General features: G+C 47.0%; 1 protein-coding gene across 1 annotated transcript in view; it reads right to left on the bottom strand.

Annotated features, from left to right (window-relative positions):
• Positions 1 to 24844, bottom strand: part of CDH13 (cadherin 13) — a 561676-nt gene that overhangs the window by 181693 nt on the left and 355139 nt on the right. The window lies entirely within an intron of this gene.

Raw genomic sequence — 24844 nt, 5'->3', positions numbered from 1 at the left:
CAACTTTGGTCAGCTCCGATCGATGGCCCCCCCACTCAACAACTTGGATCGGTGGCAGCCCCCCCACTCAACAACTTCGATCAGCTTCGATCTCGGCGGCACCCCTCCCCTCGCTCAACAACTTTAACAACTTCGACCCCCCCTTCTCGGCTCCAGGGGGCCCCTCAATCAACACTCAAGCCCAGGGGCCCCCAACACCCTAAGTCCTGCCCTGGTGGGTGCAAATACCTATCCTAGAAAGGTATCTTCTCCCTCCCCCCCCCCCCTGAAAGGTGCCAAATGTGACACCGGGGGGGGGGGGGGGGAGGGTTCTGGACAGTGGAGGGTCCATTTTTGTGTGGACCTCCGGTCCTCTTTAAGGAAAAGAAAGATGGAATGGACGGAAGATGAAGAATGACAGATGATTAGGATGGGTAAACATTGGGCAGGTGAGAGCCAAAGGGGGGAAAACGGAAAACTTTCTCTGTCTCTCCTTGGAAACTGAGACTAAGCTCCTATCTCACTTTTACAAATCAGTGGCCTTGGGCTTTTATTCTACGAACGAACAAATAAAATAAATATAAAAAACGCAGAACAGACAAAGTGCCTCGTCCTCGTGAAATATGTATTAGATTATCAGAAAATGTAACAAAAAAAATGTAACAGAAAATGAATCACTCGGCGCTCTGTAACGAGACGCATCCTCCGTGTGTTATTGTCAACTCGGAGATGTAACCATTTTATTTTATATATACTTTTTATTATTTTATTTTTATGTTGTTCTCAACTGGTTTGCATATTTGTATATTTTGTATGAAATATGAAAAGAATAGAAATACTAGTTTCAGCCTAGACTTCAAAACACAATACAAAAAGAAAAAACATAAAAAAAAAGAAAGAAAAAAAGGAAAGAAGAAAAATATTTATCAGATGCTTCCCTTGGGTTGGGGGGGGGGGGGGGTTATACTGAATCCTACTCTATCCATGCCTGTCCTACAGATTCTTGGACTATATACAGCCGCACCTTTCTGTGACAGACGGGTCTTGCTGTTACCCATAGAAATAAGACCTATATTTGTCTAAATGGGTGAACTTTCAAGTCTCTGATACTACAGACCAAGCACCAGTTTTGAAAGGCCTTGGATATACCACCCCCAGTTTTGAAAGGCCTTGGATATACCACCCCCAGTTTTGAAAGGCCTTGAAAAAACACCCCCAGTTTTGAAAGGCCTTGGAAATACCACCCCCAGTTTTGAAAGGTCTTGGATATACCCCCCCCCCCAGTTTTGAAAGGCCTTGCATATACCACCCCCAGTTTTGAAAGGCCTTGGATATTCCACCCCAAGTTTTAAAAGGCCTTGGATATTCCACCCCCAGTTTTGAAAGGCCTTGGATATACCACCCCCAGTTTTGAAAGGCCTTGGATATTCCACCCCCAGTTTTGAAAGGCCTTGGATATACCACCCCCAGTTTTGAAGGGCCTTGGATATACCACCCCCAGTTTTGAAAGGCCTTGGATATATCCCCCCCCCCCCAGTTTTGAAAGGCCTTGGATATACCACCCCAAGTTTTGAAAGGCCTTGGATATACCACCCCCAGTTTTGAAAGGCCTTGGATATACCACCCCCAGTTTTGAAGGGCCTTGGATATACCACCCCCAGTTTTGAAGGGCCTTGGATATACCACCCCCAGTTTTGAAGGGCCTTGGATATACCATCCCCAGTTTTCAAAGGCCTTGGATATACCCCCCCCTTTCCTATTTCTTTCTTTTTAATCATCCGGGTGTTTATCATGTCATTTTGATATGCGTTACTCTGCAATAAACTCTATAGGAAGAAATATTTTCTTCCCTTTGCTACACAAATATTTGGCCGCTAGCAACAGTAGCATACCCTTTTCTTTTTTCTCTTCATATGACGAGCCTTGAGGTCCAATCTGGAGTCTCCCACAAGGGTTAACAGCTTGCCGACCGCCACACACCCATATATACATCGGCAGAATGTCACTGGCAGGCAAATGGGCGTACCTGTACGTCCCTTTAAATTTGCACACGCTGCGTGCCTCGTGAGTGCGCCCGCGGGTCCCCTGGAACCCGATGTTTCCGGGCGGCCTGCGATTGCGGTCAGCAAAGGCAGTCTTCATGTTGCCGGGAATATTCTTTTCTCTCTGGGAATATACTTTTCTCTCCAGGCAGGCCCGTCACTACAGGACAGGCAAAACAAACAATTGCTTGGGGCACCGAGCTGGCATGGGGCCCCCAACTTCCCCTTCCCAGGCTGTAGCGTGGCCGAGCTCCTCTTCCTTCCTCCTGTCTGTTCCCGGCTGGACTGACAGGAAGTGCACACTGAGTGCTCACTTCCTTTCAGTCCGGCCAGGAACACAGGAAACTGAAACTCCTGTGCCGCGCGGTACCCCGGCCCGGGCACTATCTGATAGGGGACTGGGGACCCATAATGATAGAACACAGGAGGAAGAGGAGCTCGGCCACGCTACAGCGGCAGCCTACAGGGAAGAAGGGGAGGTGAGAATAGAAAAACATAGGGACTAGGGAGGGGGGGAGGAGTAAGAACATGGGTGCAAAAAATGTGTGTAGCGCTAACGTAGGCTTTGCGTGCGGGGGGGGTGGGGTGCTTGGGGGCTCCCATTTTGCTTGGGGCCCCCAAATTCCTTCAAACGGCCCTGTCTCCAGGTATATTCTTTTCTTGCACATGCGCATTTTTTTCTATTGCATTTCTCGCACGATTCTCCCATCATTGATCAGAAAATAGTTTGATTTTCAAAAAATTTCCAGCATGTCGGATTCCTCAAATTTGATTGCCGCACGAAAATCGGCTGTTGCTGCCGCACACTAACGGTGCGAAATTCGTAGGAAAATTCTTTGATACGATTTTCGAAAGAGAAAATTATTTTGGAATTCGAAACGTGTATGGTCGCCTTTTAGATAATTTTTTTTTAAATTGGCAAAAAAATAATAATTAAGATTTCAAATCCTTGCAGCCATGGCAACAGTAATCAGAGTACAGAACGTTGCAAAAAATGGAGATACATGTGGCAAATGTTACTTTGTATCACAGGGGTAAAGGATCTTTCTTCTTAATTTTTAACCCCTCGACACTAACACCTCAAGGTAGTGAGTTGCTGTTCTGTACTTGGCCTTTAAAGCCGATTATATATATAAAATCACACACACTAAAGGTCTTGCAAATTAAAGGAAAAACTCATTAAAAAAAATGCAATAAAAAAGATAATTACTATACAAGCTGTTTTGTTTTTTTCATTTAATATTATGAAAAACACGCACCTTTTCATTTCATCAGTCCACTAAGATCATTTTTTAAATTGGCAAAATAAATTAAAATTGAATTTCCTTGCAACCATGGCAACGGTAGTCCAAGTGCAGAACACCCTAGAAATCTAACTAGAGCTAGCAAACATTTTCTCTTTTCTTAATTAACCCCTCAACCTTAACACCTTAAGGTTGTATGTTACTGTTCTGCACTTCACTCTATAGCTGATATATATATATATATATATATATATATATATATATATATAGAGAGAGAGAGAGAGAGAGAGAGAGAGAGAGAGAGAGAGAGAGAGAGAGAGAGAGACTTTATGAAGGTGGAGCCCATTAAGAGATGTTCCATGTTGATGAAAAGTTACATATATATATACTATATTATCAAAAGTATTGGGACACCTGCCTTTACACACACATGAAATTTAATGGCATCCCAGTCTTAGTCCGGAGGGTTCAATATTGAGTTGGCTCCGCCCTTTGCAGCTATAACAGGTTCACCTCTTCTGGGAAGGCCGTCCACAAGGTTTAGGAGGGTGTCTATGGGAAGGCTGTGCACGATGTTTAGTGGTGTGTCTATGGGAAGGCTGTGCACAAGGTTTAGGGGTGTGTCTATGGGAAGGCTGTCCACAAGGTTTAGAGGTGTGTCTATAGAAAGGCCGTCCACAAGGTTTAGGAGAGTGTCTATGGGAAAGCTGTGCACAAGGTTTAGGGGTGTGTCTATAGGAAGGCTGTCCACAAGGTTTAGGGGTGTGTCTATAGGAAGGCTGTCCACAAGGTTTAGGGGTGTGTCTATGGGAAGGCTGTCCACAAGGTTTAGGGGGGTGTCTATGGGAAGGCCGTTCACAATGTTTAGGGGTGTGTCTATGGGAAGGCCGTCCACAAGGTTTAGAAGGGTGTCTATGGGAAGGCCGTCCACAAGGTTTAGGAGGGTGTCTATGGGAAGGCCGTCCACAAGGTTTAGAGGTGTGTCTATGGGAAGGCTGTCCACAAGGTTTAGGAGAGTGTCTATGGCAAGGCTGTCCACAAGGTTTAGGAGGGTGTCTATGGGAAGGCTGTCCACAAGGTTTAGAAGAGTGTCTATGGGAAAGCGGTTCACAGGATTAAGGGGTGTGTCTATGGGAAGGCTGTCCACAAGGCTAAGGGGTGTGTCTATGGGAAGGCTGTCCACAAGGTTTAGAGGTGTGTCTATGGGAAGGCTGTCCACAAGGTTTAGGGGTGTGTCTATGGGAAGGCTGTCCACAAGGTTTAGGGGTGTGTCTATGGGAAGGCTGTCCACAAGGTTTAGGAGGGTGTCTATGGCAAGGCTGTCCACAATGTTTAGGGGTGTGTCTATGGGAAGGCGGTTCACAGGGTTTAGGAGGGTGTCTATGGAAATGTTTGACCGTTCTTCCAGAAGAGCATTTGTGAGGTCAGGCACTGATGTTTGATGAAAAGGCCTATCATTTATTTTTTACTAGTAATGGCGGTGATCTGCAATTTTTGCCAGGACTGTGATATTGCGGCGGACAGTTCGGACACTTTTGACACAATTTTGGGACCATTCACATTTACACAGCGAACAGTGCTATAAATATGCACTGATTACTGTGTAAATGTGACTGGCAGGGAAGGGGGTGAACACTAGGGGTCGATCAAGGGGTTAAAAGTATTCCCTAGGGAGTGATTCTAACTGTTGGGGGGCGTGGCTTGCCGTGACACGTCACTGATCGCTGTTTCCCCCGATGACAGGAAACAGACGATCAGTGACATGTCACTAGTAGGGATGAGCTCCGGCGTGTTCGCACACCCCACGCGCAGAGCCCGCCAGGAAGTTTTCACGGCGCTGCGCTAACCACAGGCAGGGAGACATTTCCCGATCTCTGCAGCCGAGCATCAGGACAATGTCTCCCTGCCTGGCGGGCTCTGCACGTGGACTGTGCGGACACGCCGGAGCTCATCCCTAGTAACTAGGAAGAACTGGGAGATGTTTTGTTTACACTGACATCTCCCCCGTTCTGTGACCTGATCGCGGGACACCGGCGGACACCGGCAGACATTGAGTCCGCGGGTCCCGCAGGCACGGTCACGGAGCTCGCACGCGACCACACACCCATTTGCGCCGCCGTGCCATCCTGTCGACGTAAAAACTCACGCGGCGGTCGGCAAGCGGTTAAACAGCGCCAGCACAAGATGGCCGCTCTGCCGCTCAGGTCTACAGTCATCGGCAAACTACAAGGAAAGTCTTAACTCTTCTCCAGATCAGAACAGGAGCGCCGGAATCAGGCAGCAAATTCCAGGCAATGCATTTGAGATGGAACAGCATAGTGCTCATTGCTTTGGTTTATTGTCCCGTCTAATGAAAGAAGCCTAATTCTATAAGCTGAAAAAGGTTTTTAGTTTGTAGCTTAAAAAAATAAAATAAAATAATAATAATAATAACACGCTCCCTAATGTGCCTTTTATTTGTGCCGGCATGACTTCTTCAGAGAGTGGAAAATGGGCCAAGACATCGAAGAAATATGAACACGGCTTCTCTAAAGAAATGAACCCACAGAGCCATAAACCGGGCACAGGCTTTAGAAAAAAGGGATTAACGTTCTAATTGTGCCTCTCGTAGAAATGTAATCGTGTTAGTGGAAACAATGTTAGGAGATTAACCGTTTGCCGACCAGCGCGACAGAATGGCACGGCTGGGCAAATGGGCGTACTACAGCTCCGGGACAAGGTCATCCAATGCCCAGGGCAAAGATGCCAAACTGCGCCCCCCCCCCCTTTCCCTTAGGCCTAGTACACACGAGAGGATTTATCCGCGGATACGGTCCAACGGACCGTATCCGCGGATAAATCCTCTCGAGGATTTCCACGGATTTGGATCCGATGGAGTGTACTCACCATCGGATCGAAATCCGCGCCGAAATCCCCTCGCGATGACATGTCGCGCCGTCGCCGCGATGATGACGTGGCGACGAGCGCGACGCTGTCATATAAGGAATTCCACGCATGCGTCGAATCATTACAACGCATGCGGGGGATCCCTTCGGACGGATTGATCCGGTGAGTCTGTACAGACCAGCGGATCAATCCGTTGGGATCGATTCCAGCGGATAGATTTGTAGACATGTCTACAAATTTTATCTGCTGGAATCGTGAAATTTCCGCGGATAAATATCCGCAGGAATGTACACACCATAGAATCTATCCGCTGAAACCGATCCGCTGAGATTTTTCAGCGGATGTATTCTATGGTGTGTACGGGGCCTTAGGGTTAGGGGTCAGGGTGCCCACCCCATTCCTGCAAAAAAACATTGCCGCCCCCTCCTGCCCACCCCTTTTCCCAGGCCTGGGCTTACAGGTACGTCCCCTTTAATTTGCGAGCCGTGCGGTCGCGTACGTGCCGGTGTCCCGCGATCAGGTCACAGAGCTGAAGAACGGGGAGATGTCAGTGGAAAAAAAAACATCTCCCCCTTCTTCCTAGTGACATGTTACTGATCGTCTGCTCCCTGTCGTCGGGAACAGCGATCAGTGATGTGTCACGGCAAGCCACGCCCCCCTAACAGTTAGAATCACTCCCTAGGAAACATTTAAAGCGGAGGTTCACCCTAAAAAACATCTATATACCATTACATCCAGCATACTTCCGACATCTACAGTAAGGCACATCACCAGTTTTCCGTAACTAGCTGACCTGCGAGTCGGCTCTATACGGCGCTATACGGCGCCTGCGCCCGCCGTGTAGAGCTGACTGCGCAGGCGCCATATAGAGCCGACTCGCAGGTCGGCTAGTTACGGAAAACTGGTGACGTGCCTTATGCGCCAGGGGAAGTTTTTCACCAGACGTCAATCATCTAACCTCTGAATAGGAAAGCCCACTCCCGCGGGAGCCAGAACCCGGAAGCCGGGGGGAAAATAACAATAAAACGTTATGTACGGCAAAAAAAAACAGCATACTGTAGATGTCGGAAGTATGCTGGATGTAATGGTATATAATTGTTTTAGGGTGAACCTCCGCTTTAACCCCTTCACTGCCAGTGTCATTTTTACAGTAAGCAATGCATTTTTATAGCACTCATCGCTGTAAAAATGACAATGGTCCCAAAAATGTGTCAAAAGTGTCCGATGTGTCCGCCATCTAAAGGGCCCCAACGCTTACCGGCAGAAGGCCCCTATTACTAAAGCTAACCGTTCCCTTCCTTCTTTTTTTTTTCTTTCCCTCTTTTCACTCTTTTAAGTCGTTCATGGTGTTCATCAATGATGGTGGTCACCCAAACAGTCCAGGCCTAACATTGCCATCATTAGGACACACAGACAGTATAACTCTGGTATCGTTAAATAAGATCTGCTCACTGCCCGTCTGGTATTTTGGGTGGCATTGGTGCTATTTATGTGCTAATACTTGTAGTGCCGCTCTAAGCAAAAAAATAAGTATATATATAGTCCCACTGGTACTCAGGAATGGGGTGCTGGCGAAAAATATCACCATCCAGTAGTGTATAGCATACTTGAAAAGATTGCTGCTCAACCCTATGCAGTCTATGTGGTTAATATGTAAAGGCTGGCCTCAGCCTTGCACCACTCCACACGCCATGTCCTCTGACATGTTTCGCCCCACCCACTGGGGTTTAGTCATAGAGGTCAATGAATAAGCCCCCGGAAAGTGGGGCAAAACATGTCAGAGGACATGGGGTGTGGAGTGGTGCAAGGCTGAGGCCAAAAGGGGGCACTATTCCCAGAGGCGTATCTAGTGAAAATGGCGCCTATGGCAAGCACTGAAACTGCGCCCCTGTCAGTACATTTGAAACCTTTCAGATAACCAGGGATAGGGAGGGACGCAGTGCGACGAGGACAGAGAGGGACACTGGGGACCACTGGTGCCTACATTTTTTGGGGGGGGGGCGCAAACAAACTGAAAGAAAAATCAAGTACAGCCACTGTGCCCATCAATGGCCAGTCATCGGCCGTCATGGGGGCTCCTGTCACTCCCCTCCCCAGGCCAAGCTGCAATATTAGCAATTGCTATGCCGGCGCCGCGCTTCAGCAGACCGGCTGCAACGTGGGGGAGCTACATTAGTGCTGGAGGCGGCCGCAGTAGGACGGGTGTTTTTTTTTTCCTGTGGGGGGTAGCTTTTTGCCGCTATGGCATGGCTGCCATACCCTAGATACGCCACATTCCTTCTACTGACACCATTGATGGGGCACAATTCCTCCCACCACTGATATTAGATGTGGTGATGTTTACTCCCACTGATGCCAGAACATTTTCCACCCACGCTGGCCACAGTCCGGCCCTCCCAATGTCTGAAGAACAATAAACTGGCCCTTTGTTTAGAAAGTTTGGAGAAAGTTTGTTGTACGCCATAGAATGCTGCGCTCCAGTAAACGGCAAACCTCGCTAATCCTTTGATGGTCCTTTTCAAGGCATTGATATTTTTTTTTTCCACAATTTTCTTCAAAATAACAGCTAAAAGGTATTTGCATCTCTCTAAAGTGTAAAAGACCTACAAATGAATGTTAATGTCCACAATTTTCATGTTATCTACTTAAGGCAAATTTCCATAATAAGCCCACCTGAGGCCGAAACGGCTGATAAGAGAACTGAAAAACGGAAGAAAATGTGGCAATTATTACCGGTATGTATGGAAAGTAAAGTGAAGACATGGTTGGCAAACAAGTAAGAATAACGGGTACTTTTTTGGCTCCCTGTGTTGGAGGGCAGCTGCACCCTTTGATTGCTGAAGGTCATGCTTAGGCTATACAGTTTTTTTTTTGTTTTGTTTTTTTTTAACCTGTGATCTCCCAGCTTCTTCCTCTTGCTGGAGCACTAGGTGGGGTTGTAGGGAGGTGCAGTTCAACCTCCCTGCACAGGTGGCGCTATTACGGCAGAGAGGATAGAGGAGGAGGGGAACTCTTGTTTCTCTGAGGCCTCCATAGGCTCCATCAGTGGAGCAGCCATCTGATCAGCAGCAGCCCATCCACATGAGGAGCAGGGGCGCCACCCCCCTAAACCATGCGCCCGGCCCCTAATTTACATGCAGGGTGCTGGACACATGGATTCAAATGGAGTTTTTATTTTTTTTACAAGCACGTGATTAGAGACTGAGGCTCTAATTCGCTGCAAAAAAGAGTGGTGGGCTCAGGGCGCAGAGCACTGTGCCCCAAGCCCACCCAGCTGTGTGACAATAGCGAATTAATATTCATTAGTTGTCCTCCTGATTTAGGTTTGGTGGTCCTAAGATCCGATTGGCTGAGAGGAGAAGTGAACCTATTGGCTGCCGGGGAGGAGGAGACGCAGGGGAAGCCGCGCCGCCGCGAAGCAGAGGAAGGGGGAGACGCAGGGTGAAGCTGCCATAAGGAGGAAGAAGGAGGAGATGCAGGGTGAAGCTGCCATAAGGAGGAAGAAGGAGGAGGCGCAAGGTGAAGCTGCCATTAGGAGGAAGAAGGAGGAGACGCAAGGTGAAGCTGCCATTAGGAGGAAGAAGGAGGAGACGCAAGGTGAAGCTGCCATAAGGAGGAAGCCCGCGAAATAGAGGGGTGGTGGCGGACGGATTGCCATATGCCACCCCCCAAAAAAAACATACCTCCCGCTGCCACTGCATCTAATTGGATCATACTGAGCTTCATGTCCTTGACGGCCATCTTTAGTGAGGGCAGTCCTAAAAATTAGCAATGTCCCACTGCAGTTGGCGTGCATTTACGTAAAGGTTAGGTCAGGGACTGCAACTCACTGGTGAGGGACAGTGTGTCTAGCACAGGGAAAGGTTCTGGTGGAGGAGGGACAGTGTAAGGGACCTTAAGCCTGAGCTGACACCTTGGACCTTCTTTCTTCTGCCTCTTGATGTCTTTGCCATAACACTGTCTAACGTCTACCAGTAGCGTGTACATAGCACATGCCTGGATCCTACATCCTGTACATAGAACACGCCTAGAATCTTTACCCTGTACATAGCACACGCCTGGAATCTGCACCCTGTACATAGCACACACCTGGAATCTGCACCCTGTACATAGCACATGCCTGGAATCTGCACCCTGTACATAGCACACACCTGGATTCTGCACCCTGTACATAGCACATGCCTGGATCCTACATCCTGTACATAGCACACACCTAGAATCTTTACCCTGTACATAGCACACGCCTGGAATCTGCACCCTGTACATAGCACACGCCTGGAATCTGCACCCTGTACATAGCACACACCTGGAATCTGCACCCTGTACATAGCACACGCCTGGAATCTTCACCCTGTACATAGCACACGCCTGGAATCTGCACCCTGTACATAGCACACGCCTGGAATCTGCACCCTGTACATAGCACACACCTGGAATCTGCACCCTGTACATAGCACACACCTGGAATCTTCACCCTGTACATAGCACACGCCTGGAATCTGCACCTTGTACATAGCACACACCTGGAATCTGCACCTTGTACATAGCACACGCCTGGAATCTGCACCTTGTACATAGCACACGCCTGGAATCTGCACCCTGTACATAGCACACGCCTGGAATCTGCACCCTGTACATAGCACACGCCTGGAATCTGCACCCTGTACATAGCACACGCCTGGATTCTGCACCCTGTACATAGCATACACCTGGATTCTGCACCCTGTACATAGCGCACGCCTGGAATCTGCACCCTGTACATAGCACACACCTGGAATCTGCACCTTGTACATAGCGCAAGCCGTTTCGCCTTTAAAAATAAATACTTGCGAGATGCGACTGAGCCCCTCCCCTCCATGACATTGTCAAAAGGAGGCGGAGCATGGGTGACCTTAAAATTCTGCCCCCCCCCCCCAAAAAAAAAAATTATGCGGACGCCCATGTCCCAGCCTGCTGTTAAAGTATTCAAACTTACTGTTAGGGCTCTCCCTATCAAACGTCCCAACTGGTGTATCCAAAATCCAAAAGGGTGATGGAGAAGAGACCAACCCAGTCAACTGTTAAAGCTCTAAATCAGAAGATTTCCAATTAAGATCAATTTTAATTCTCCGCTAATCTGGGACAACTGTAGAGGTCTGACACACTGAGCACGGCCTGGGCTCTGATTATTGTGCTCCTCTATTGCTCGGTAGAGTTCAATTATTGGAACCACCCATGCAGAACCCGCCCACTTCAGTACATTGCCGGAAACACCGGGCCGTCGTCAACAAGAAGATTTACATATGGGAATGGCCCGGCGCACACAAACAATTCCAGAATGAAAAACGATATCCTGCGGCAAGCGTGACTAAAACGTACCTTTAAGAAAGATTCATCTAATAATTGCCTCCTAAAAGCTGAACTTCAGGCAATAAGCTAATTTACATATTGAATATTCTTATAAGGAAATTGGTCCATCCGCCTAAGATTTACAGAACTGTGACTGCCGGCACAACCAACCCGGCCAGCTGCCTAATCCCAGCTTGTGGTTAAACAGTGAAGGGGCAGAAATAAAACCCTTTACAACCACTTTTTGCTACAGGTAAGCCTATAATAAGGCTTACCCGTAGCTCCCCTGGGTATCTCCTAAACCGTGTGACTACATGTGCCGACGTCATCGGCACATGCGCACGTACGTGCCGTTGCTTCAGTAAGTGTGCCATTACCGGCGGCTCCCGTGCGCATTGCGTGGGAGTGACGTCATCTCGGCTCTGGCCAATCTCAGCGCCGGAGCCCCTGATTCCCGGAAAGTAACTCCGGGAGCGATGTCACCGGCCGGAGTGGTGTACGGGGACCACTGCGGGGGCTTCGATCGAAGGTAAGTAATTCATAATGAGCTAGTATGCTATGCTCATTATGCCTTTGTCTTGCAGGTTTTTTTTTTTTTTTGTTCGTAGAATTACAACCACTTTAACCCCTTCAATACCGGGCACTTTCACCCCCTTCCTGCCCAGACCAATTTTCAGCTTTCAGCACTCTCACACTTTGAATGACAATCGCGCGGTCATGCAACACTGTACCCATATGAAATGGGGAGCCATAGGGAGCCACTTCCTATTGTGGCACAATAGGAAGGTTTTGTCTTCCTTTTTGTTTTTGTTCCTATTGTGGCACACCTGCAGGCTCAATCCAGAGAAATGCTGCCTGTGTCCATAGACACAGACAGCATGGCTTGACCCCGCCCCCTGCTCCCTAGTTACAGGATTTGATTGATAGAAGCAAAAGACAATGGCTCCTGCTGTTATCAATCTGCCCTGTGAGGAGGGAGAGAGTCACTGCTCCTAGGCACAGTACTGGATCAAAATCAGGCTCAGGTGAGTATAAGGGAGGGGGAACCTGGCGGGGAGGAGCTGCACACTGAAGGTGTTTTACCTTAACCACTTGCCGCCCGCCTCACGCAGATATACTGCGGCAGAATGGCATGGCTGTGGAGGGTGGCTGCAGCTTCAGATGCTTCCAGACGTTGTAGGGACAGTAGGGTGGAGGAGCAGAGGTAGGTAATTATGTAAACGGAGGTGAAGGTCCACTAATGCCTTACCATGAACTCGTCCGTTAGATGGCAGACCTTGCAGAATCCATTCTGCCGGTTTTCTTAGGGCCATACAAAATCCTCACAATAAGAAGACAGAGGAACCGTGGGAGACGCGGGGGAGGAAAAACATCTCACACAGAGAGCCGAGCTACAGGTGGAAGCCATTATTTGGTAAACTGGCGAGAAGAACGCAGCGTAGGCTCATGTGCTCGCGGTGAAGAAAACATTTACAAATTAATGTAGAGAAAGAGCAGAAGCAGCCGCTACAAGTTCTTCCCGAGGAAAACACAGCTACGGATATTAGGCGGCAATATGTCTCGGATGCTGTCATGGGAAGGCCTGCAGCTAGTCAGATGTGCGCCATGTTCACCTATCGAGAAAGCAGAGGAACGGGAGGGGGAGAGGATGTCCTGAGGAACACGGAGGAGTAAAATCCTCACAACAAAACACGGCTAAATAAAAATGAGCACACAAATACATATGTATCATTAACGAGAGAGAGAGAGAGACTCAATTTAAAGTGACACATATGGTGGGTATCAGCTGGGGACTAAACAAGACATTATTTTCCTCCTTACATAGCAGTTAAAGTGAACCTGCTGTTAAAGGCTTATGCTAGGTTAGTAGGTTCCCTGCTTACTATGCCTGGTGCGCAGTGCTCTGAAACAGCGCAACCCACCAAGTTCCGATTTACAAAGAAACACGGAAGACCGACAGCAGAAAAAGACCAAATATTCCATCGTGTGTACCCATTTTTTAAATTGCTTTTGTTTTTGTTTTTTTAGCATTTTTTTTTTGTAATACGTTTTTGAGTATAGACCTATGTGTGCCCTAAGCATGTTAAAATTCACTTACTGGTGACTGACTCTACTTTTTCGGAAAAATAATACCTTCTTTGTATATTTGAACTTTCTTTCTTTTAGAGTACATGTCCCCATGTTTTTGACCTTCGCTCCATATTGAAAATACTGCCCTCCTGAACCTTATTTACAACCTTCGTGTGTTTCAAGGTTTCCATCATGTCTCCGCTTTCCTTTCCTACTTGTTAGTGAGGTCATCACTGGACAATATTCTAAATGAGGTTTGTGTAGGGAAATCAGGACCTCCTTTCTCCTGGGTGATCCCTATAATAACTAAAAAACGATATAGAGGAATCTGGACCTAAAGATCTATAGAGAGGTATCAGGGCCTGCTTCCTCCTGCTGGTGATCCCTCTAGTGATATAAAGATCTATATAGAGGAATCAGGACCTCCTTCCTCCTGCTGGTGACCCCTCTAGTGATAAAAAGAGCAATATTATATTATATTACATATCCGGGTCACGGCACCAACATGTTGTAAATATTTAAAAGATAGTGGAATCAGGACCTTCTTCCTCCTGCTGGTGACCCCTCTAGTGATATAAAGATCTATATAGAGGAATCAGGACCTCCTTCCTCCTGCTGGTGACCCCTCTAGTGATAAAAAGAGCAATATTATATTATATTACATATCCGGGTCACGGCACCAACATGTTGTAAATATTTTAAAGATAGTGGAATCAGGACCTCCTTCCTCCTGCTGGTGACCCCTCTAGTGATATAAAGATCTATATAGAGGAATCAGGACCTCCTCCCTCCTGCTGGTGACCCCTCTAGTGATGAAAAGAGCAATATTATATTATATTACATATCCGGGTCACGGCACCAACAAGTTGTAAATATTTACAAGATAGTGAAATCGGGACCTTCTTCCTCCTGCTGGTGACCCCTCTAGTAATATAAAGATCTATATAGAGGAATCAGGACCTCCTTCCTCTTGCTGGTGACCCCTCTAGTGATATAAAGATCTATATAGAAGAATCAGGACCTCCTTCCTCCTGCTGGTGATCCCTCTAGTGATATAAAGCTCTATATAGGGGGATCAGGACCTCCTTCCTCCTGCTGGTGATCCCTCTAGTGATATAAAGATCTATATAGAAGAATCAGGACCTCCTTCCTCCTGCTGGTGACCACTCTAGTGATATAAAGATCTATATAGAAGAATCAGGACCTCCTTCCTCCTGCTGGTGACCCCTCTAGTGATATAAAGATCTATATAGAGGAATCAGTACCTCCTTCCTCCTGCTGGTGATCCCTCTAGTGATAAAAAGAGCAATATTATATTATATTACATATCCGGGTCACGGCACCAACATGTTGTAAATATTTACAAGATAGTGGAATCAGGACCTTCTTCCTCCTGCTGGTGACCCCTCTAGTGATATAAAGATCTATATAGAGGAATCAGGACCTCCTTCCTCCTGCCGGTGACCCATCTAGTGATACAAAGATCTATATAGAGGAATCAGGACCTCCTTCCTCCTGCTGGTGATCCCTCTAGTGATAATTCTTTAATGCAGAAGGGCCAGGATGTCCATTTAATTTAAATTTAAATGTTTTGTTCCACTTTAATATGGAGCCCGGGTTTTCTTTAAACCGGTGATATCCTGACCAGTGAGTTGGAAAATTGAAATTCAAGTTGACGCTTCGAGTTTATGTAAATCTTGTCTCTTCCGATTTCTGCAGAGCTGTCATAATTTTTTTTCTAATTTTTCCTATCAATTAAAGAGCAAATTGCTAAATCCTAATGACAAGATAAACTGTACATCGCTGATGTTTTCATTCTTACAAAACATTTTACAATCTCTATAAATGTCATCCGTCGTGCCAGCAAATTACTGGTCTCATTTTATGTCATGGATTTATTAGCACTCAAATTAGTGTAAACTTGAGAATTATTAAAAACACGTTCTGTGGGATCCTCTTTGCTCCGACAAGAGAGCCTAAATCCCGCGGCCTCAATTTATTTACTCTATTATAAAAAGTACTTATGAGGATTTCTCTGAATAGGCTTGTAGAGGTTTTTCAGGCCATAAAACAAATGTTCATGCCTGTGCTCCATAGCGTGACGGGGTAAGGTAAGGTTCACAAGGAAACAACCGCTTCGGAGAAAGTAGGTCGCAATTAGTATTTGCTTTATGGGCTGCAGTAAACAACTTGAGAAGATGGAAGGTTTTAGAGTCCAAATGTCTGGTCAGATAATGGAGGAATTAACAGAGAATGTCCAGATAAAACCAAGCCTTCAATAACAAACTCCCCGTCTGGAAAGCTTTTCATGCTTGTTGGATTCAACCCTTTCATGACCAGTTGTAAAGACGTCAGGCCAAATTCAAAAGCACAGCACAACCAGAGACGGAAGAAGGCCTCCTGTTGCATTTGTGACAGTTTATTCTCACGGATCTATTTGTTCATACTGATTTTTTCCGAGTCAAAAGTGTCAAATCCTAATGAAGATGGTCTTTCTGTGACCGTGAAACATGTTGGCTTTTCCTAAGATTCACATAATAAATAGTTAGGGTTAGGAGGTTAGGGTGTTAGGGTTAGGGGGTTAGGGTTAGGGTGTTAGGGTTAGGGGGTTAGGGTTAGGAGGTTAGGGTGTTAGGGTTAGGGGGTTAGGGTTAGGATGTTAGGGTGTTAGGGTTAGGGGGTTAGGGTTAGGAGGTTAGGGTGTTAGGGTTAGGGGGTTAGGGATAGGGTTAGGTTTGGGATGTTAGGGCTAGGGTTAGGTTAAAAGAGAACCAGGCAGTTGGAAGAAGAGAACCAGGCAGTTGGAAGAAGAGAACCAGGCAGTTGGAAGAAGAAGACCAGGCAGTTAGAAGAAGAGAACCAGGCAGCTGGAAGAAGAGAACCAGGCAACCTTGAGGTGAAGAAAGTCACACAGCAAGTAAAGGAGAGTCACACGGTAAGAAAGTAATGTGAGGGGAGTCACATACTGAAGAGAGGACAGCCTCACAGTGAGGAGAGGAGAGCCACACTGTGGGGAGAGGAGAGCCCCAGAGTTAGAATAGGAGAACCACATAAGGAGGAGAAAAGAGCCACAGAGTTATGCGAGGAGAACCACACAGGGAGGAAAGAAGAATCCCATAGTTAGGAGAAGAGAGGCACACTATATGGAGAGGAGAACCACACAGTGAGGAAATAGAAGCCATGCGCTGAGGATAAAGGATTGGCTTGTGTTCCCTGGTGCAGCTCTTTGCATAGATGCTGCCGAGTTACACCTCCTTTATGGGGCATAACTTTGCTGCGTACGTATAACTTACGCGCACTTGCGTCGGGCACACGTACGTTCGTGAATCGCCGTATCTCCCTCATTTGCATATTTGAATTGAAAATCAATGGGAGCGTCAAATGCGTCCAGCGTAAATATGCGCCCACTCTACTCCGGCGTAGGCAAGTTACGTCGGTGGGATGAAGCCTGTTTTTAGGCGTATCTTAGTATGTGGGTCCGGCGCACAGATACGACGGCGCATATTTGCACTTACGCAGCGTATCTGAAGATACGTCGGCGCAAGTGCTTTGTGAATCCGGAACAATGTATGTACGTTTTTTTTCTTTTTGGAAAAAGCAGACCGGGGAGGGTAATAACCAGAGACATGCTCTCCATTTGTATGAAGGCTTAGATGACGGGTTGACTTTAATCTCCTGCTGGCTGTGTGTCAGAGCCATTACACATAGAGGAACAAAGGGGCAGAAAATAGAAGTGCCCCGGAACAGAATGAGAGTCAAATCATATCTGTCTCAGCCAATTAAGTTGTATTATAGGGTTACAACCCTTGTAAAGCGCGGTACAGTAATGAAGTAAATTACCGTGTATGGAAATGACAGTAAACATGACTGCAGCAGCCCGAGCGGAGCGCGCTCGGAATTAGACGTTGCACCAAATCAATATTTTAACATTCGGCTCCTGCTGAATATTTTACCAGCGAGCTCGCAATATTCCTAACTGAAGTGAGGCCTAATTTGTACATAAATCCTGGATTCCGAGCCTCTCCAGAGAGAGCAAATTCATAATCACAAGATGGATAGCATGTGGTTAGACGTGATGGACTGTCGTGTAGGGAGCTCAAGAGCAAGACGGGGGGATGGGGGGCATAATAGAGGAATTATGGGTAACCATCAACAAATTAAACCAAATGAATAAAATAAGCTGTGATGTACAGTAGAGTTTAGGGCTTAGATTAACATTAAAGAGCAAATAAAAAATTAAGATGTTGTAAACAAAGAGGTTTTGTAGTGAAAATTATTTAAAAATGTAAAAAGAGAACTTTAATCAGGGGAACAATATGGCGGATTAGATTAAAGCTGAACTCCGGAAAGAGCAAATATTGTTTAAATACAAGAGTGATGAGTATTCTTCCTTGGTGTGCTTTGTGTGTTTCTTCCTGGTCTGTGCAGTAATCCAGTAAAACAGTCCATCACTCTAGTAGGCAAAACCAAACTTTGGCTCACTGCCAGTATAAACGTGCCCCACAAAAGGGCACAGACCTTAAAAGTCCTGCCATGGCCTGGACAAGGGGTTGCTGTCCTGGGCGCGGCATGTATGGAAGGGCTGGGGACATTTCAAGTTCCTTCTACTATGAGGCTGACAGGAGTAGTGACCGTGGCATCACTACTTCTGTCAGCAAAAAAAATGTTTTCCTTTACAACTCCTTTAACTGCTTCCCACCCAGCCTATAGACGAATAACGAGCGAACAGGAGCTCTCCCATTCTGGGCCCATTGTGGTATATACAATATAACAAATATATAGATATAACAAAAAAATCACAGCCAAGAATGGGGGAGTCTGAATGTGAAAGGCAAAGGTCTGCCAGGCCGGCCCACACAACCCATTGTGGTGTTCAAAACAAGATACCCATTCCATTTCTACCCCCCAGTAAGCTCTCAGAGAGAACTTGCCGGACTTGCCACGAGTTCTGACATGAGTACTGCGTTCTAACCCAAAGCCCAACAACCCAATAGGGGGAACATTGCTCAGGTCATCCTTGGTTACTACCATCCTCCCCTACAATAAAGCATCATCTAAGGGCTTTTGGGCATTTTTTTGTAGGAGGAGGTGACTGGTTGTTAACTGCTTCCCATCCAGCCTATAGACCAGGGATCCTCAAACTACGGCCATCCAGCTGTTGTAGAACTACACATCCCATAAGGCATTGTAGCACACTGACATTCACAGACATGACTAGGCATGATGGGAATTGTAGTTCCCGAACAACTGGAGGGCCGTAGTTTGAAGACCCATGCTATAGACGAATAACGAGCGAACAGGAGCTCTCCCATTCTGGGCCCATTGTGGTGTGTGGTGTTTCGACAGCCAGATATAAAAAATTTCACAGCCCAGAATGGGGGAGTCTGAATGTGAAAGGCAAAGGTCTGCCAGGCCGGCCCACACAACCCATTGTGGTGTTCAAAACAAGATACCCATTCCATTTCTACCCCCCAGTAAGCTCTCAGAGAGAACTTGCCACGAGTTCTGACATGAGTACTGCGTTCTAACCCAAAGCCCAACAACCCAATAGGGGGGACATTGCTCAGGTCATCCTTGGGTACTACATCGTCTTCTACAATAGCAGCCCCATCTAAAGACCTTGGGCAGCCTGTGCAAACACCGAAACAAAAAAACAAGCAAAATGTTTTATTTTCAGCAACTTACCACATAAATAAAACCTGTTTGACTTCCATTGATGGCATGTCCCCCCCCCCCCCCCAATTACAGCCTGTCATCACGGATTATTTAGCACGCACGCCTATATTAGAACTAAAAGTTCTAAATAAAAACACACCATTGCTAATTAAATGTTTACACTCCGAGGGAAAACAGTGATGAATGGGAACGTCACTCGTTCATTGCCGGCAAACAAAACAATATATAATTATTTGCTAGGAACACTTATCGATACCCATTGTGTGGGCCGGCCTGGCAGACCTTTGCCTTTCACATTCAGACTCCCCCATTCTGGGCTGTTGAGATTTTCATCTGGCTGTCAAAACACCACCAGCCTGTTAACACCATGTTCTAAAAGCCAGTCCGTTTCCCTTTCTTACCTGGTAATTATGTTCTGATATTTATCTGTTTCCTTTTGAATGGTGTTCCTTTTGCTGAAAATAAAAAACGCTTTCGGGCAATTGTAGTAATTGGTGGAAACAGATTTTCAGCTGCTCTGCTTGTTCTAAGTGGGAATGAGAGACGCTGGGTTTAATTCAGCTGCAAGCATTGTTTTCTCTCCTTTTTTTTCTGAAAGAGACCGTAATGGTTTGTTTCTTTTATGTTCATTTTCGTTGTGTGTGTTTTTTTTAGTAAAAGCTCCACAACATATCCCTCCTTCTTAACAGCATCCCTATGAAGTCTCAGCAGAAAAAGAAAACTTTTGTTCTGTTCCCCAATAGAGATGTGCCGAACACCCATCCCCCCCCCCCCCCCCCACGGTTCGGTTTGCACCAGAACTTGCGAACAGACAAAACGTTTGTGCGAACATTTGAACACTATTAAAGTCTATGGGACACGAACGTGAAAAATCAAAAGTGCTAATTTTAAAGGCCTTATGTAGCGGTTGGTTGCTACGGGTTACAAACATCAAACATCAACAACACTAATGTCCGGCACTCGCCATCCCGTGGTAGAACCCCCCCGCTCAACATCAACATTGGCATACCTCCCAACTTTTTAAAAGTCCACTGCGGGACATTCATGTTGTTGAACGGGGGCTGGGGCGAGTCTAGCGAAATGTTTTTCTCCAGGCACCAATGTTGTTGTTGAACGGGGGGTTCTACCGCGGGACGGCGAGTGCCGGACATTAGTGTAGATAACTTCGTCTTACCCTCTCCTCCCGTGCTGCATCCACTGGCTCCTTTTCCAGTGCGGGACTGCGGGAATACAGTCTCTATGCGGGAAAGTACCGGCAGGTTGGGAGGTATGACATTGGTGCCTGGAGAAAAATATTTCTCTGTCCTGTCGGAACACCAACCCCCCCCGCTCAAAAACATTTGTGTCAGGAGAAGAATATTTTGCCATCCCGCGGGCAGAATTAACACCCCCCCCCCCAACTCAACAACATTGGTGTCAGCAGAAATACATTTCGCTGTCCCGCGGTAGAACACCCCAACAACATGAATGTCCCGTAGTGGGAGGTATGCTCAAAACTTCAGGTCCAGCCCCTATTCCAGAACAATCATCCTGAAAGCGGGGGGGGGGGCATCTCTGAGTCAGAGCACAGGTGATCACACCCAAATTTAGGCAAGCCTGTGCTCTAGGTTAGGCCTCCTTGTTTCGATCTGGGGCTAGGAGTGTTCAGTGTAGTAGACTGAACACTCCTAGCCCCAGATCGAAACAAGGAGGCCTAACCTAGAGCACAGTCTTGCCTAAATTTGCCTGCACTGATCGCTTAAACATAGAAAAATTCTATTCTAGCACCTACCTAAAGGTAGAGGGTGCTACACTTATATGTATGCAAAGAAAAAAAACTAATGAAACTAAACGAACATAAACAATTTTTTTCAGGAGTTCACATGTCTATTAGTGACACTTGAAGGGTCCAAGAGGTGAGGAGCTCCTTTCCTCCATCTCCCCGTAGAAGGTGCCCCCTTTGATCCTCGTGGTTGGGGACTAGGCTACAAACAAATCTGACTCTTTTTGGAATCATTCAGGTCTCGTCTTTCTTTTAGAAGAGTGATCAGTGGAAGTCTCCGGTGTGTCATGCCAGTAACAGATGTTAAAATTGCTTCCAGGCTACTGAAGACTTTCTAATGCAAGCTGGATCCATCTTTATGTTTAATGTAGCAATAGTCTTACTGTCTTCTTTTTAATTTGCTCGGGGCCATGAAAGCACGGTTCACCGAGAGGAGGCTGCTAATTACTCCGGAGACATAAACCTCGTATTGAGGTAACAGCTCAAAGTCAGCGCGGAACATCCGCGACTTTCTTCCCAACAAAGCAGCAATTAAAGGGAAAGTAGTGTGTTGCCTTCACTCGGCACACATAACGACTTGTTACGGTAAGCTTTACTTTTAATGTCATTTTTTTATGTAATGCGCCGGCACGTTTTTGTATATGATCAGACAGATTCTTCAATCAACAACTGCCGAGATAAAAAATCTCCTCCACACGGAGGGTGCTGTGCTTTTATTATAATAGCCCTGACTGATAGACTTGCATTAAGAAAGAGAGGGAGAGTAAAAGAGGCAGCATTAAAATTGAAGCTGCACAGCAAAAATTGAGTAAGTGGCAGTCGCTTAGTCAAACACACCACCCCCCCCCCCCAACCGTAGCTCGTTTGTCCCCTCAGCAGCCCTGTTTTTACATCATCTAGGTCGCGGACAGCTTTGGCTCTTTCCTGTGTCTCCTCCTCCTCAGCGGCAGCATCCTCCTCTGCGGCTTCACCTTGGTTCTCCAGGTTCAAGGCGGCCTCCTCCTCGGTGACTTCACCCTGGTTCTTCGGCTTCACGGTGGCCTCATCACCGGCAGCTTGACTCTGCTATGCTGGCTTCATGGCGGCCTCCTCCTCAGTGGCTTTGTGGCGGCCGCCTCCTTGGCGGCTTCTCTCTGCATCTCCAGCTTCACAGCAGCCTCCTCCTCGGCATCTTCATCCTTTTTCTCCGGCTTCAAGGCAGCCTCCTCCTCTGCAGCTTCACCCTGGTTCTCCGGCTTCACGGCGGCCTCGTCCTCTGTGGCTTCATCCTGGTTCTCGAGCTTTACGGTGGCCTCCTCCTCTGCGGCTTTATCCTGGTTCTCCAGCTTTACGGCGACCTCCTCCTCTGCGGCTTCATCCTGGTTCTCTGGCTTCATGGCGGCCTCCTCCTCTGCGGCTTTATCCTGGTTCTCCGGCTTCACGGCAGCCTCCTCCTCGGCGACTTCACCCTAGTTCTCCGGCTTCATGACGGCCTCCTCCTCACTGACTTCATCCTGGTTCTCCGGCTTCACGGCGGCCTCATCATCGGCGGCTTCAGCCTGGTTCTTTGGCTTCATGACGGCCTCCTCCTCAGCGGCTTCACCATGCATCTCCAGCTTCACGGCAGCCTTCTCCTCTGTGGCGTTACCCTTGTTTTCCAGGTTCACGGCGTCCTCCTAGTCTGTGGCTTCACCCTGCATCTCCAGCTTCAAGGTAGGCTACTCCTCTGCGGCTTCACCCTGCGTCTCCAGCTTCATGGCGGCCTCCTCCACAGCGGCTTGACTTTGCATCTCGGGCTTCGCTGGGGCTTCCTCCTCGGCAGCTTCACCCTGCACCTACGGCTTCATGGCGGCTTCCTCCTCGGTGGACAATACTATTGCTTCTCCTCTTGGCCAATCAGGTCTTGTAAATCCACTTCCAGATTGGCCAGGAGGAGAATCAGGAAGACGATAGTGAATATTAATTCGCTATTGTCACACAAGTGAGTGGGCTCAGGGCCCCGAGCGGGGGAATCCAACCACAGGGCAATCTGTGGTCAAATGGCAGGCAGAGTTTAGAGAGACGTCAGGGTCAAATCCGTGGTCAAACGGAAGGAAAAGTTCAGAGATCTCAGCAGGTTGTAATGGTAACTTGTAAACTGTATATAATTGTATTCTATTTTGTATGCTTTGCCTATGTATTGCACACTTCACTCATTACATGTTGCATTCTTTCATGTCCTGATTAGAATTTAGCCTGCCTGTGTTACGCCCCTTGTTACCATAAACGTGCAATTGTAAAATTAATGTAATATTATTGGGATACCTACATAATCATGTGTATAAAAAAATTCAATTGCTTCAAATAAACAGAACAGTTATTTGGAAAGATGCTGAGTGTATCTTTTTGTGTCTCTACTGCAGTAGTTATTATTAATATGGCACTGATAATCAATATGAGGATAGGAGTTGCCTATCTATAAAATTTCCAGAACAGTAGTCAGGGTCAAATATGTGATCAAAAGGCAAGCAGAGTTCAGAAAGAAAGTCAGGGTCAAACCCGAGGTCAAAAGGCAGGCATAGTTTAGAGAGTAGTCAGGGTCAAACCCGAGGTCAAAAGACAGGCAGAGTTCAGAGAGTAGTCAGGGTCAAACCTGTGGTCAAAAGGCAGGCAGAGTTCATAGAGCAGTTCAAAGTCCAATCCTAGGTTGATAACAAGGAAATATATACTAGCTGGCAGGGCGGGGATCAGGTGAAGGTAAAGGTCAGGGATATGAACAAGGCAGGTAAACAGGGAAAGAGAGCCTTGCCTGATGAGGGCATGGCCATGTGCAGGACAAGGTGGCTGAGTGGTCACCAAGGATTGGTTGTTCAATGGGGGATAGGCTGGGCCTGAGCTCCGAAAAAGTATTGCCCCAGGGAATTCTGGGTCTTTTGAGGAACGTGGTTGGAAGAGCTGCCCACCCTCCCGCCCCTTTTTTTATGGTATGTCACAGCTTGCTGCGGTTTATTGACCTTACCAGAATAAAATTGGCTGTATTGGACTATGTCCAGGATAGAAATTGGGAGCAGGCGGCCTGTCCAGCACTTATGGCAAGGACAGGCCCCCTTTTGGAGTTGCGTGCTCACAGTACAACTGTGACTGCCACCGGTTGAAAAGTATCCCCATGTTATATGTTGGATTTTTAATAAAGCTGTGGCCTTGCCCTTTGCAACCTAATGGTTGTAAGTGTGTTTATGTAATGGGGTGAGGGGGCAAGGGGAAAGGTTTTCCATACATTTATGTTACATTTAATTGTACCTGGGCCCATTGCGCCTCAGCAGTCATGACACTAAGGGCTTGGCAGGCTTAAAACGGGTTTGGTCTCCACCCAAAGGCTGCGTCTACACCAATCACCCTGCAGGTGGACAGTCAGGCAAGGAGAATGCAGCTCAGCCAAAGACAGGATGCCGGAATGAGATAAGCAGCTGCCATGGAACAGGAGCGTTACACACTCCTGACAATTCTTACATCCTTTCCAGGCAATGTTCATCAAAGCAACGGAGATATACACGATGGATGTCATACTTGAAGGTCAATGCAGTAAAGAGCAAGTACATCCTATTCAGCATGCCAGAAGAAAAGCACTAACTCATGAGGGCACTTCAGGAAAAAAAAACACGCTAACAACCAGCAGTCTTAGTTTCCTTTATATCATCACTTTGAGGGTTAAATCAAACAGATATTTGACTCAATCATAAACCAGATATAGGTTGAGTCCAGATTTAGCCTGGCTACCACATTCACAAGTGGCAGATACTATATAAGACAACGATTGATTTAAAAAGGTACAGTACCTGCCCTCGAGAATGTGTTTCTCGGCGACAGGGTACTGTCCACCTCGCGCTGGCTGCAATAGG

This window comes from Rana temporaria, chromosome 11 (assembly GCF_905171775.1).
Source record: "Rana temporaria chromosome 11, aRanTem1.1, whole genome shotgun sequence".
NCBI lineage: Eukaryota > Metazoa > Chordata > Amphibia > Anura > Ranidae > Rana > Rana temporaria.
This window is presented reverse-complemented; position numbering and strand designations above follow the sequence as displayed.